The following is a 12,177-nucleotide window of genomic DNA, read 5'->3' on the forward strand; positions in this document are numbered from 1 at the left end:
CCCGGCCGTGGGCTCTCCCGCCGGCCGCACTCCCCCCTCAGGGTGTTACCAGGCCTCCAGGGCCTTCTCTGCCTGGGTAGGGGGGCTTCAGACTCCCCCCGGGCCTGTGGGTTCATCCTGCTGTGGAACTCAGCACATGCTATAGTTGAGCTGCAAGGGGATCCTGTCAGCCCGTCTCTCCTCCTGCTCAGGACCCCTGGGCGGCCGCATCACCCTGCATCCCAATCGGTAATGAAGGTGCTAATTGGGACTGGATCCCAGTACGGACCACCAGTGACCCGTCTCCTGGTGGCCCTGGCCTCCTGCGCCCCTTTGCCAGCTGTGGGTGCTGGGTTTATACAGCAGATAAAATATGCCTCGGGATAGTGGGGCATTTGGGAAGGGTCTGTTATCCCCTTAGTATTACCTATTATACTATTAGCACATCTGAGCGCTGCTAAGCATTAATTTAACACTCTCAACCAGCTAGCAGCTGAGTAGCAGCAGCAAATCTGCAGCCTGTGACCATGAACGTCCACATTACTTTGTGTTCTTTTCGCCCGCAGGCCTGAATGAGCATTTCTGGGGACACTGAATTCACCTTTCCGTTTCATTGCCCCATCCAGGCGTTCGTAACCTTTGTTTTTTCATAACGTGGGCGAGGATTGCCCGGCTGCGGGCAGACGTGCCAGAGCCCTGGGTGTGCCAAGGGGCCTGGAGAGGAGATGCACCAGCTTTGCACCGTCTCGTCCGCTGTGAGCATTAGGGGGCATCAAACGATGCTAATAAATGGCAAGCGCCGAGCAAGAGAGAGGAGACGCCGACGTAGTTTAGCGTGGGGCTCTTCAGAACCACGAATTGTCACTACTGAAGGTTTCTGTGGGTTTAGGAGGGCGAGTAAATGGGAGAAGGGGACAAGGCCATGAAAGAGAGATCTCCTGAGGGCCACCACCAGCTTGGCAGGTCCCTGAGCTGCGAATTACTGGGGCCTGGGAGAAGAGCTGTAGGAACATGAGAAGTGCTTGCCTGGCCCTCGGTCTTCCCTTGCCTCCTGGATAGGATAATTTGTAGAAAAGACTGTATGGATATTTGATTGAGCCATTGCAGCTGTTCTTCTCCTTGTATTTCCTCTGGTTTTGTATTATCTGTAGAATTTCTCGCCCCATTCTCCATCCCTTGGTCAGAGCGTTGAGGAATCAGCTGGATGAGCCAGGTCCCAGCCCAGACCCTGAGATATTCCATCTGTAATCTCTCTTGGTTGCAGAACCCGATCGCTTGTGTCAGCCCATTGCTTCCTGTCTTTTAACCAGTTACTTCGCTGTGAAAGGACTTCCTACCCTTTGATGCCTTCATTTCTGTAAAAGCTTGAGCCGAAAGCTGCTTTAAAAGTCCAAATCGCTTTGCTTTTGTTTTCCTACCCTTTCACAGAGCTGGGAACCTGGGTCTGGTCTCAGGGAGTCCAGTCACCAGCTAAGTCCCCGCTCTGTGTTGGGGCAGCCAGAGCCTTAATTCCTTCGTCGCCCTTTGAAATAGTCTGGCTCTGGCTCCTGGCCTCCTCATTCTCATGGTTTGTCTGCAGAGCCCCATTCTGCAGCACAGACAGCAGCAAAGGGAGTTCACAGACCGGGAAGAAGCTGGAGATGTTCCTACCTGGGAGCTCTCTGTAGGGCTGCATTTGTATGCTAGAGAATACGCCATTTTCAGCCCACCTTTTGTCTGCACTGTCACACTTCTCTCTCTGTGGCACTTTCCTTCCAGCTCCTTCAGGAGCCGCAGAGCCCTAAATGCCTTGTAAATGAAATGTAAAACCCCTCTCTTTTTCTCTTTGCAGTGGGAAGGGGACCAAAAACCGCATGCAAAGTACAGCTGCATCTCTCAAAACACCTCTTGTCCTTCTTAATATATTCCTCCTCACATTTCATGACTTGTTACCACGCGAAGGCAGTGAGAATTTTGCTGTTAGAACTGTTGCCCCTTCCCTCCCTTCTGCTTCGTGCTTATTTGCAGTATTTGCAATGCAGCAAAGTACTGCGCAGTGGACCCGTATGGCATCCATAGGTAACGATGCTGCTTACAATTAAGCTCCTCTGCTATGTCAGACCAGTGGGGGAAAAGCAATTCATGACCATGAGTAGAAAAAAACCCACAATTAAATTAATCAAAACAATGAATCTAGTGGTGTTTGGGGTAATTCCCAAGAGCGTGGCAGGGATGGTTAACTCAAGCACCAGGCTTCTTGATGTGAGCGCATGGAAAACGATTTTTAGGGCGAAGGCACTTTGGTTTACCGGCTTTGATTCTCCCTTTCTGGCGCCCGAGATGCCGGCGTGAGTTATCACCGAGCTACCCCGGGGTGTTCCCATCCCTTTGGGTTTAAACTCACGCATCAAATTACACCACAGCGAAAGGAGAGTGCCGGAGTGGGAGGGCTTGCTTGTCTGCAGAGAACTCCGCTGCGGCTGATACAATGCTAAATGCTTTAGTAATGCTTCGAGTCATAAAAGATCATTAGTGCTTTGAGGCCAGAGGAGGTTAATAAGAGCGCAGATGTTGGGCCGAGTCAATGGCCGGGTAAGAAAAGAAACGGGCAAGTTGTCCCTTTAACTCAGCTTGCGTTCGGGGGGTGGATTCAGCCCGCTCAATGCTCGGGCCGTGACACGGCAAAAAGCAGCTGGAAGGAATAATGGATGAGCTGAACCAGGTGCTGAATTTCTCTGAAGAAATGCAAGCGCCAGACTTTTTGAAAAGCGTTTCTAAGCCAGCGGGTCCCTCCCTGCGACAGCCAGCGGGAAGAGGGAGCGCGGGGCTCGGCAAGAGGGACAGGGCTGTTCTCTGGCGGCGGCTGCTGCCGGCTCCGGCCATTGTGGCTGCTGCTCAGACGTGTCACCCTGCCGTAACCTCCGTCCTCACCCCTCTGCCGTTAACAGCAGCTCTTTGCTATGGGAAAAACGAGGGGAAAACTGGTTTCTTTTGGTTGGGCTAGCGATGCAGACATCTGAGTTCTTGTTTCCCAGCTGATCTACGCTTTGCAAACGAGCAGCAAACACCAGAGGTGATTATGGGTAGCTCCCGGTTTCCAGCATCGCTGCCTGTGGCTGTGTTTGGACCCAGTCCTGGCTGCTGGCACGTCTCCCCTGTGCCTGCGGGAAGCGGGGCTCGCCGTCTTCCTCGGGGACTGGCTCAGAATCAGAGGGTAAGAGAGCCAGGTAGCACCCGGGGAGCGAGGAGCATTGGCTTCCACGTTCCCGTCTCCTCTAGCTTGGCAGTGGTTGGGAAAAGCGCTGCTGCTGAAGCAGAACCCCGCAGCTGTTTACTCTGTGATTCCCCGCAGATCGTAGAATCGTGGAATAGTTTGGGTTGGGCTGTAGGGGCGAAGCGCCAGGGAGGAGATGGAGAAAATAAACACAGATTTAGATGCCTGAGGACGCGGTAAAACAGCCAGGACACCTGAGCTGCCTGTAGAAGACACCTACAAAAGAAAAAAAAATGTAGAACAGCGTCAGTGCAGGCGGCTCCCTCTTTTACCTTCTCCTTACGCCGGTCGCGTGAAGCCAGGAAGCCGGTTATGTGCTTCGGGGTGGGTTTAGCCTCACGTCTGCGCGTTCGTTGTTCTGGAGGATTTGATGGGGGACTGATACGCCTGGGACAGAAGAAAAACAAGGGAAATAGAGAAAATAGATAGGAAGGGCAATGATTTATATTCCTTCCCTTTTCAAATCTTACGTTCTGCCTATTTGTATGTGTATATACATATATATATCCCTCTGTGGACGCAGCAACTGTTTAAAATGTAGGAAAAAATGCGTAAGAGGTACCGTTCTGTCAGCCCCCAGTGACGACGCAGCTCACAAACCTGCTTTGCAGAGGCAACGACTCTGGCAGAGGGACGGAAGAGCAGGCCTGACATTTCTGAGGAGAAAAAAAGCCGAAGCATCGCAGCATCGCTGAGCACGAGACCGGAGGGACCCGGAGAGGTCGTGCAGATAGAGCAACACCTGCCACCAGGCAAAAATCAGCTCAGCTTAAACCTTTCTTGACAGATGTTTGTCCAGCCTGTGCTTAGAAACCCTCAGCGACGATGACTCCGCACCCTCTCATGGCATTTCTTTCCGGCGCCTCATTATCCCCGCTTCAGACACTTGCTGCTGATGTCGAACCGAAGTATCCTTCGCTACATGTAACCGTGATTTGTTTGCTGATTGCTGGTGGCTGTGAAGAACAATCTACTGCATTCATAAAGCAAGTGGGAAAAAAAAAAATAGTTTTGATTCAATTTTCAGGTCACCTTTAAAATTCAATTTACCGTTTCGAAGCAAAAATGCCTTCTGGCTCTCCACGAGGGATCTCCAGGCCTTTTCCAGCACAGAGTGAAAAATCCCTGGGAAGCGTGCTGAAAGCAGCGGGGATCCGGCTGCAAAGCCACATCAGCAGGGAACTGCCGAGATCCTGAGGATGGCTGCGAGCAAAATGGGATCAAAGCAGGCAGAGAAAACGCTGCCCTTCTCTCCCAGATGCAGGTGTTTGGCTCTGAAGGCGCCGCGCTCTGCCAGATTCTCTCTGCCTTTCCATCCGCTGTCATCCCTTTGTCCTTCACCCTTCTGATCCTCTTCGGACTCTGCTTCTCATTTTACCCCATCCTGCTTTTCTTTGTGCCTCTCTGATCACCCCTTCTGCAGCACGTCCTTCTCACCCTCCCATCTCTTGCTCGACAAGCTCTCCCACAGCTCCTTTTTTTCCTGCCCTTTCCTATTTCTGCTGATCTCATGTACAACAAACTCTCAGCAGCTTGAGGATGGCACGGGCAATTTTAGAGATCCACTTCTCTGCTCCACATCTGTATCCCTGGCCTGGGTCACCACCCAGAAGCTAGAGCTCGAAAGCTGCAGAAGAGTCTCATCATTGAGGCCGCCCCTCCAGTCCTGTGTGCAGTTTTGGGTCCCTCACTCCAAGCAGGACCTGGAGGGGCTGGAGCGTGTCCAGAGAAGGGCAGCGAGGCTGGGGAGGGGGCTGGAGAAGAAGTCTGCTGAGGAGCGGCTGAGGGAGCTGGGGCTGTTCCGTCTGGAGGAGAGGAGGCTGAGGGGAGACCTTCTCGCTCTCTGCAGCTCCCTGCCAGGAGGGTGCAGTGAGGGGGGGTTGGGCTCTGCTCCCCAGGAACCAGCGACAGGACGAGAGGCGATGGCCTCAAGCTGCGTCAGGGGAGGTTCAGCTTGGAGATTGGGGAAAATGTCTGTGCTGAGAGAGTGGTCAGGCCTTGGGCCAGGCTGCCCAGGGCAGTGGGGGAGTCCCCATCCCTGGAGGGGTTCAAACACCGTCTGGATGTGGCCCTTGGGGACAGGGTTTAGCAGGCATGGGGGTGTTGGGGTGATGGTTGGACTCGATGATCTTAGAGGTCTTTCCCAACCTATGATTCTACGATTCTATGATTCTATGATCTTCTCCCAAATCCTTCCTGAAATCTCCTCTTTTCCAACGTCTGCACAATATCCCAGTGAGTTTGGCTTATCTTGTGCTAAACCCCGCTGTCTGCCATGCCAGCCAGTATTGTCTCGCTGTTTCTTTGTACTCTTCTACCCAACAGATTGTCTCCATCTGCTTGTCTCTTGCCTTGCTGATAAATTCTGAGCTCTCTGAAGCACGAACCGTGTTTTCATGCCGCGTTTTTGTAGCACCTAGCAAAAGGAGATCTCCATTCAAGACTGCGAGTCCTAGATGTTTCTGCAGAATGACTTCTAATTCATTTAATCCGTGTGAATTGTATATGTAGATCTGAGCAATATTCCTGAATCAAGAAATATTGGGCAGTAAAAGAAGCCGAAAGTCGGGTGTAAAGTGTTGGGCAGATAGAGAAGCCGGACTTGCTTACCCTTCAGCCCCACCTCTGTCCGTGTGAAGAATCGGTGTGCTGGAAAATTCAGGATGGTGGAAAACAGATCCGAGAGGGATGCAGGGGATCTGCAGTCCCACAGCCTTGCCGTGCAGGAGAGTCAGCAGTGCTTGTCACCCTGAGACGCAGCCAACGTGCTCTTGATGACCTGGACGAGGAGAGCTGCTCAGTCTGCCCCAGCCGCCCGTCCTTGTGGTTCTCCCTCCTTACAGCTGCGAAATGTTTCCGACATCTCACTGAACTGTCTCTTCTGTTCATCGCTTGAAGGTCACCTATTTCTGGGGGTCTTCTGATGTGCCACAGAATCACAGAATGGTAGGGGTTGGAAGGGACCTCTGTGGGTCATCTAGTCCAACCCTCCTGCCGAAGCAGGGTCACCTACAGTAGGTTGTAGAGGACCTTGTCCAGGCGGGTCTTGAATATCTCCAGAGAAGGAGACGAGACTCCACAACGTCCCTGGGCAGCCTGGGCCAGGGCTCCGTCACTCTCAGAGTGAAGAAATTCTTCCTCATATTCAGACCCCAGTTATTTCCAGCCTTTTTGAAGAAGCCCTTCACACCCTTTGAGCCTGTTCTCCTGTCTCCCTTGCTCTCCAGTTCTCCACGCTGCCCACCCTGCCCCACTCAGGTTGTTTTCTCTGGGTCTCTCAGCTTTCTTCTTCCTTCCCCTGAACCTTCTCCCATGGGCTGCATCTTTTCCTGAAGTGGCTTCTCCCAAGCTGGACCCAGTCTTGTAAAACCTTATCCATCCCTTGTGCTACCTAATGGGTCTGAGGTGGATGTAACTGGTTTTCTAAGGACCGTAGGATGAAGTTCAGAAAATATCTAACCAGTCTGCGTACTCTTTTTAGCATTCTCATTTATTGCAGCTAACACTCTCTCTGTGGAGAGCACAATATCTTTATTTATCGTGGTAGGCATCTGCTTGCAGTTGACATTTTCCGAGACTGGTTTAAAAAAAAAAATCACAAAAACAAACAGTGAAACTCTTGAGTTCTCCACCTCCTTTTCGGCAGCCTGCCGTCTTCACCGCACCAACACTCCCGTGCTCCTTCTCCTCCCGCTGATGCAGTCTTTTCTTCTTCCCCTTAATGGTGCTGGCTGTTTCCATCTCAATTTGTGCCTTGGCCCTTCGGACGTTTCCCCACATGCTTATGCTACCCTTATAACTGTCCTTAGCAATTTGACCTAGTTCCCACTTTCCGTAAACTTTTTCTTTTGAGCTTGAGGTCAGTGAAGAGCTTGCGACGTAGCCAAGCTGGTTCCTGCTACATTTCCTACTGGGATGGCTTGTATGTGTGTTGTTTGCGTCGGTTCTTTGATGAGCTGCCCGTTTCCTTACCTCCTTTCACCTTTAAACGTGCCTCCCGTGAGATCTTACTTACCCGTTCTGAAAGTGTCTCGGGGTCCCTTGTCTTTATTTCCCTTTTCTTCCACATCCCTTCGTCAGGGTTGTGAGCTTGGTCGCTCCGTGCTCAGTCTCGGCCAGCTTGCCTCCTGCCTTTGCGTTCCAAATCGGTTTCCGGCAGCCGATCGCCCTCGCTGCCTGCGCCCCACTCTCTTCCTCTCCCAGCAGAACCAGTTAACCCAGCCCGTGTGCTGGCCAGCGTGGCACAAAGCAGCGACAAACAGGGGCTGCCATGGTTAAAGCCATCCCCAGAGCTTCGCCAGCATCAGCAGCCGCATGCCCAGCTGTTCTTTCCCACACTGAGCATTTTACAGGTTATGAAGCTAAGAGGATTTTGCTTTTCTCCTCTCTTTAAATCCAGCGCAGAGTCAGTTGAATTCTGGATTTGCTCCCTGTTAGAGTGAGGCTGAGAATAATGGGGTAATTGGTATTTCCCTTCGCTAAATACCGAGATCCTGGTGCTTTCTGGCTGTGCAGATTTCTGGGGTGCATTCAGAGGAGTGTGGGCAGCAGAGCGAGGGAGGGTCTCCTCCCCCTCTGCTCTGCCCCAGTGAGGCCCCATCTGCAGTGCTGTGTCCAGTGCTGGGCTCCCCAGTTCAAGAAAGGTGAGGAGCTACTGGAGAGAGCCCAGCACAGGGCTACGAGGATGAGGAGGGGACTGGAGCATCTCTCGCAGGAGGAGAGGCTGAGGGAGCTGGGCTTGTTCAGCCTGGAGAAGAGAAGGCTGAGAGGGGACCTTGGAAATGCCTCGAAATATCTGCAGGGTGGGGGTCAGGAGGCCGGGGCCAGACTCTTTGCAGTGGTGCCCAGCGACAGGACAAGGGGCAATGGGCACAAACTGAAGCAGAGGAAGCTCCAGCTGAACCCCAGGAAGAACTTCTTCCCTCTGAGGGTGACGGAGCCCTGGCCCAGGCTGCCCAGAGGGGCTGGGGAGTCTCCTTCTCTGGAGATATTCCAGCCCCGCCTGGCCGCGGTGCTGTGCAGCCTGCTGTGGGTGACCCTGCTTGGGCAGGGGGTTGGGCTGGGTGACCTACAGAGGTCCCTTCCAACCCCCAACGTTCTGTGATTCTGTGAAATACCAGGTCAGGGCTCCCACAAGCCAGGAGGCAGCCCGGTGGTGGTGTGAAGATGTGCCAGCAGAGGTGCTCCCCTAAGTCTCTCCATGCTGACCTACGGGACGTGTCTTCCCCCAGATGTGCCTTTGGGTCCCTGGAGGCATCCTGAGCTCCCCGTGCAGTGGTCCTGTGTGTGGGGCTGGCAGGGCAACTCCCAGGGATGGTCCAGGAGGGGCTCAGGAGGATTTGGGAATGGTCCCTCAAGCCTGACCCTCCGTTCCCTGCATCCTGGGAGGCTGGAGGTGGGAAGCAAGGGTGGGATTCACCTGGAGACATGTACAACCGGAGCAAGTCTGGGCTGCAGCTACAGTGGGAGCCAGTCTGTATGGTGGTGGAGGACGTGGGTTGGATAAGTACCTACCAAGGGGAGAGGAGACGGCCAGCCTTCTCTTCCAAACATCCCTCAAAGGCACAGGGAGCTGCCGGGGCCAGCGATCAGGAGAGGAAATGTGTTTAAAATGGCTCACGGGGAGGGGAAGAGATGGCATTGCCACGCTGGCACGGCACGGCGAGGCAGCAGGACGTGGGTTTGTGGTGGTCAGGCCTTGGCCCAGGTTGCCCAAGGAGGTGGTGAAGTCCCCATCCCTGGAGGGGTTTAAAAACTGTGTAGATGTGTCACTTCAGGATGTGGTTTAGTAGGAATGGTGGTGTTGGGTGGATGGTTGGACTTGATGATCTTAGAGGTCTTTTCACAGAATCACAGAATCACAGAATAGTAGGGGTTGGAAGGGACCTCTGTGGGTCATCTAGTCCAACCCTCCTGCTGAAGCAGGGTCACCTACAGCAGGCTCCAACCTTAATGATTCTATGATCCTGATTGAATGATCACAGAACAAAGCGGGTGCCTCCGCCAGCGTGGTGGGTGCCAGCACCCCGCAACGACGGCCGTGCTTGGTGGCCGTAAACCCAAACGGGCAAAGAGACGGTGCTGGAGAGGACACGGGCACAGAGCTCCCACCCCACCAGCTCCAGGTGGACACATCCCCAGCCGCCGCTCCCCAGGAGAGCTCCCGGCAGCTCGGGGAAGGACGGCCAAGCCTCGGGTCCTGACGGAGCAGCGTCCCGCACCGAGGGCATTGGGGAAGGCTCGGAGCCTGCCAGGGACCACGGAGCCACCGCTCCGACCCCGTCTCCCCTCCTTCGCCCTCCCGGCCGGCGCTCAGCCGGTGAATCGAGACTCCGGCGATTTTGTTTCAGGCAGCCGGAGCTCGTCAAAAGGAAGAAAGGCTCCTTGTCTCGGGGTCGCGGCTCTAATCCTGCTCTGTGTCTGCGAGAGAAAAGAGGACGACGGAGAGAGGAGGACAGACCCGGTGCCGATGCCAATTCCCTTCGCACCCCGCGTCCCACGCCAGCCCTTGCCCGGCCACAAAAGGCCACGTCCCCTCCCAGCAAACTAACCAAGCATTTAAATTTAATAGCTGTCCGCAAACCTCGCCGTCTCGAAGCGATTAGGCCTTTGATCAAAGCCCGTGTGTTTGCTTTGCTGGCTGGGAGGCAAATTCCTCCGCGGGGTCCGTGAAATCGGCACACGGCGGATGCTCTGCGACGTCCCCCCCTGCTCTCCCCTCGTGTCACGGGGAGCCCGGCCCCTCGGGTAACCCCAGTTGTCCCCTCCATCCCGACGCACCCGCGCCTGTTGAACCGTACTCCGGCAAAGCCAGAGCAGGGTGAGAGCCCCCGGGCTGGGGACGTGCTGTCACCCCAGGGGGGGAAACCAAGGCACGGCGAGGGACGCCGGCCCCAGAGCGAGATGGGGCTCTGGGGCTCGGGGCTGGCTGGAGCGAGATGGGGAGCGGAGGTTGCGTCTTCGTGCGGGAGCCGGGAGCGCGCTGCGTAGGTGAGCAGGGTCCGAAACAGCGGGCACAGCAAGGAGGGGAATTATGGGGGTCAGAGCAATACCCCAGAGTGGAGGGAGAGGGGGAAAAAATATCCCCTAGATGCTCTCATAACGTGTGTGTCACCAACAGGAGCATCCTTAGACCTGCTTAAATCCTCGTGACCCAATTTCGCCCTGAATCCCAGTAAGTCCCTGCAGCACGTGTGGGTGAGCAGCTGCAGCTCAGAGCGCCGGGACGAGGGTGGCACCCAGCCCCTGGACCCCTCCTCGGGCCCACCCCTCTCTGCTCTTAAACCAGGGGTCACACAGAGGGGTTACCACCCCGGCTTTGTGCAGAGGCTGGGCTCCACTGCCCTTCGCTGCCCACCACGCCTTGACTGCGGGCTGGGCTCCTCTGGAAGGGTGAAAAATGGGTGGGAAAGGATGAGCAATCCCAGTTGCCACGTCGACCACCTGGGTGGGCACCTCTGTGTCGAGCCAGGAAGATCTGGGACAGGTGGACTCTGCTGGGATGGTTGGGCTGTGCTGGGATGGGTGGGCTGTGCTGGGATGGGTGGGCTCTCCTAGGATGGGTGGGCTCTGCTGGGATGGATGGGCTCTGCTGGGAAGGGTGGACTGTGACGGGATGGGTGGGCTGTGCTGGGATGGATGGGCTGTGCTGGGATGGATGGTCTCTGCTGGGATGGATGGTCTCTGCTGGGATGGGTGGGCTGTGTTGGGATGGGTGGGCTCTGCTAGGATGGGTGGGCTGTGGTGGGATGGATGGTCTCTGCTGGGATGGGTGGGCTGTGCTGGGATGGGTGGGCTGTGCTGGGATGGATGGGCTGTGCTGGGATGGGTGGGCTCTGCTGGGATGGATGGTCTCTGCTGGGATGGGTGGGCTGTGCTGGGATGGGTGGACTCTGCTGGGATGGGTGGGCTGTGCTGGGATGGATGGTCTCTGCTGGGATGGGTGGGCTGTGCTGGGATGGGTGGGCTGTGGTGGGATGGATGGTCTCTGCTGGGATGGGTGGGCTGTGCTGGGATGGATGGGCTGTGCTGGGATGGGTGGGCTCTGCTGGGATGGGTGGGCTGTGGTGGGATGGATGGTCTCTGCTGGGATGGGTGGGCTCTGCTGGGATGGGTGGACTGTGACGGAATGGGTGGGCTGTGCTGGGATGGGTGGGCTGTGCTGGGATGGGTGGGCTCTGCTGGGATGGGTGGGCTGTGCTGGGATGGATGGGCTGGGATGGGATGGGTGGGCTGTGGTGGGATGGATGGTCTCTGCTGGGATGGGTGGGCTGTGTTGTGATGGGTGGACTCTGCTGGGATGGGTGGGCTGTGGTGGGATGGATGGTCTCTGCTGGGATGGGTGGGCTCTGCTGGGATGGGTGGACTGTGACGGAATGGGTGGGCTGTGCTGGGATGGATGGGCTGTGCTGGGATGGATGGGCTCTGCTGGGATGGGTGGGCTCTGCTGGGATGGATGGGCTGTGCTGGGATGGATGGGCTGTGCTGGGATGGGTGGGCTGTGGTGGGATGGATGGTCTCTGCTGGGATGGGTGGGCTCTGCTGGGATGGGTGGACTCTGCTGGGATGGGTGGGCTATGGTGGTATGGATGGTCTCTGCTGGGATGGGCGGACTGTGCTGGGATGGGTGGACTCTGCTGGGATGGGTGGACTGTGCCATGCCAGCCTCACCACCAAGGTGGGCACCATTGAATCACGGCATGGTTTTGGTGGGAAGGGCCCTGTAGAGGCCACCCAGTCCAACCCCCTGCCATGAGCAGGGACATCTTCAGCTGGATCTGGCTGCTCCAAGCCCTGTCCAGCCTGGCCTGGGATGTTTCCAGGGATGGGGCATCTCCCACCTCTCCGGGCAACCCAGGCCAGGGTTTCACCACCCTCAGCGTGAAAAATTTCTTCCTTATGTCCAGTCTAAATCCACCCTCTTTTAATCTAAAAGCATTCCCCCT

This window comes from Opisthocomus hoazin, chromosome 4, assembly GCF_030867145.1.
Source record: "Opisthocomus hoazin isolate bOpiHoa1 chromosome 4, bOpiHoa1.hap1, whole genome shotgun sequence".
Lineage (NCBI taxonomy): Eukaryota > Metazoa > Chordata > Aves > Opisthocomiformes > Opisthocomidae > Opisthocomus > Opisthocomus hoazin.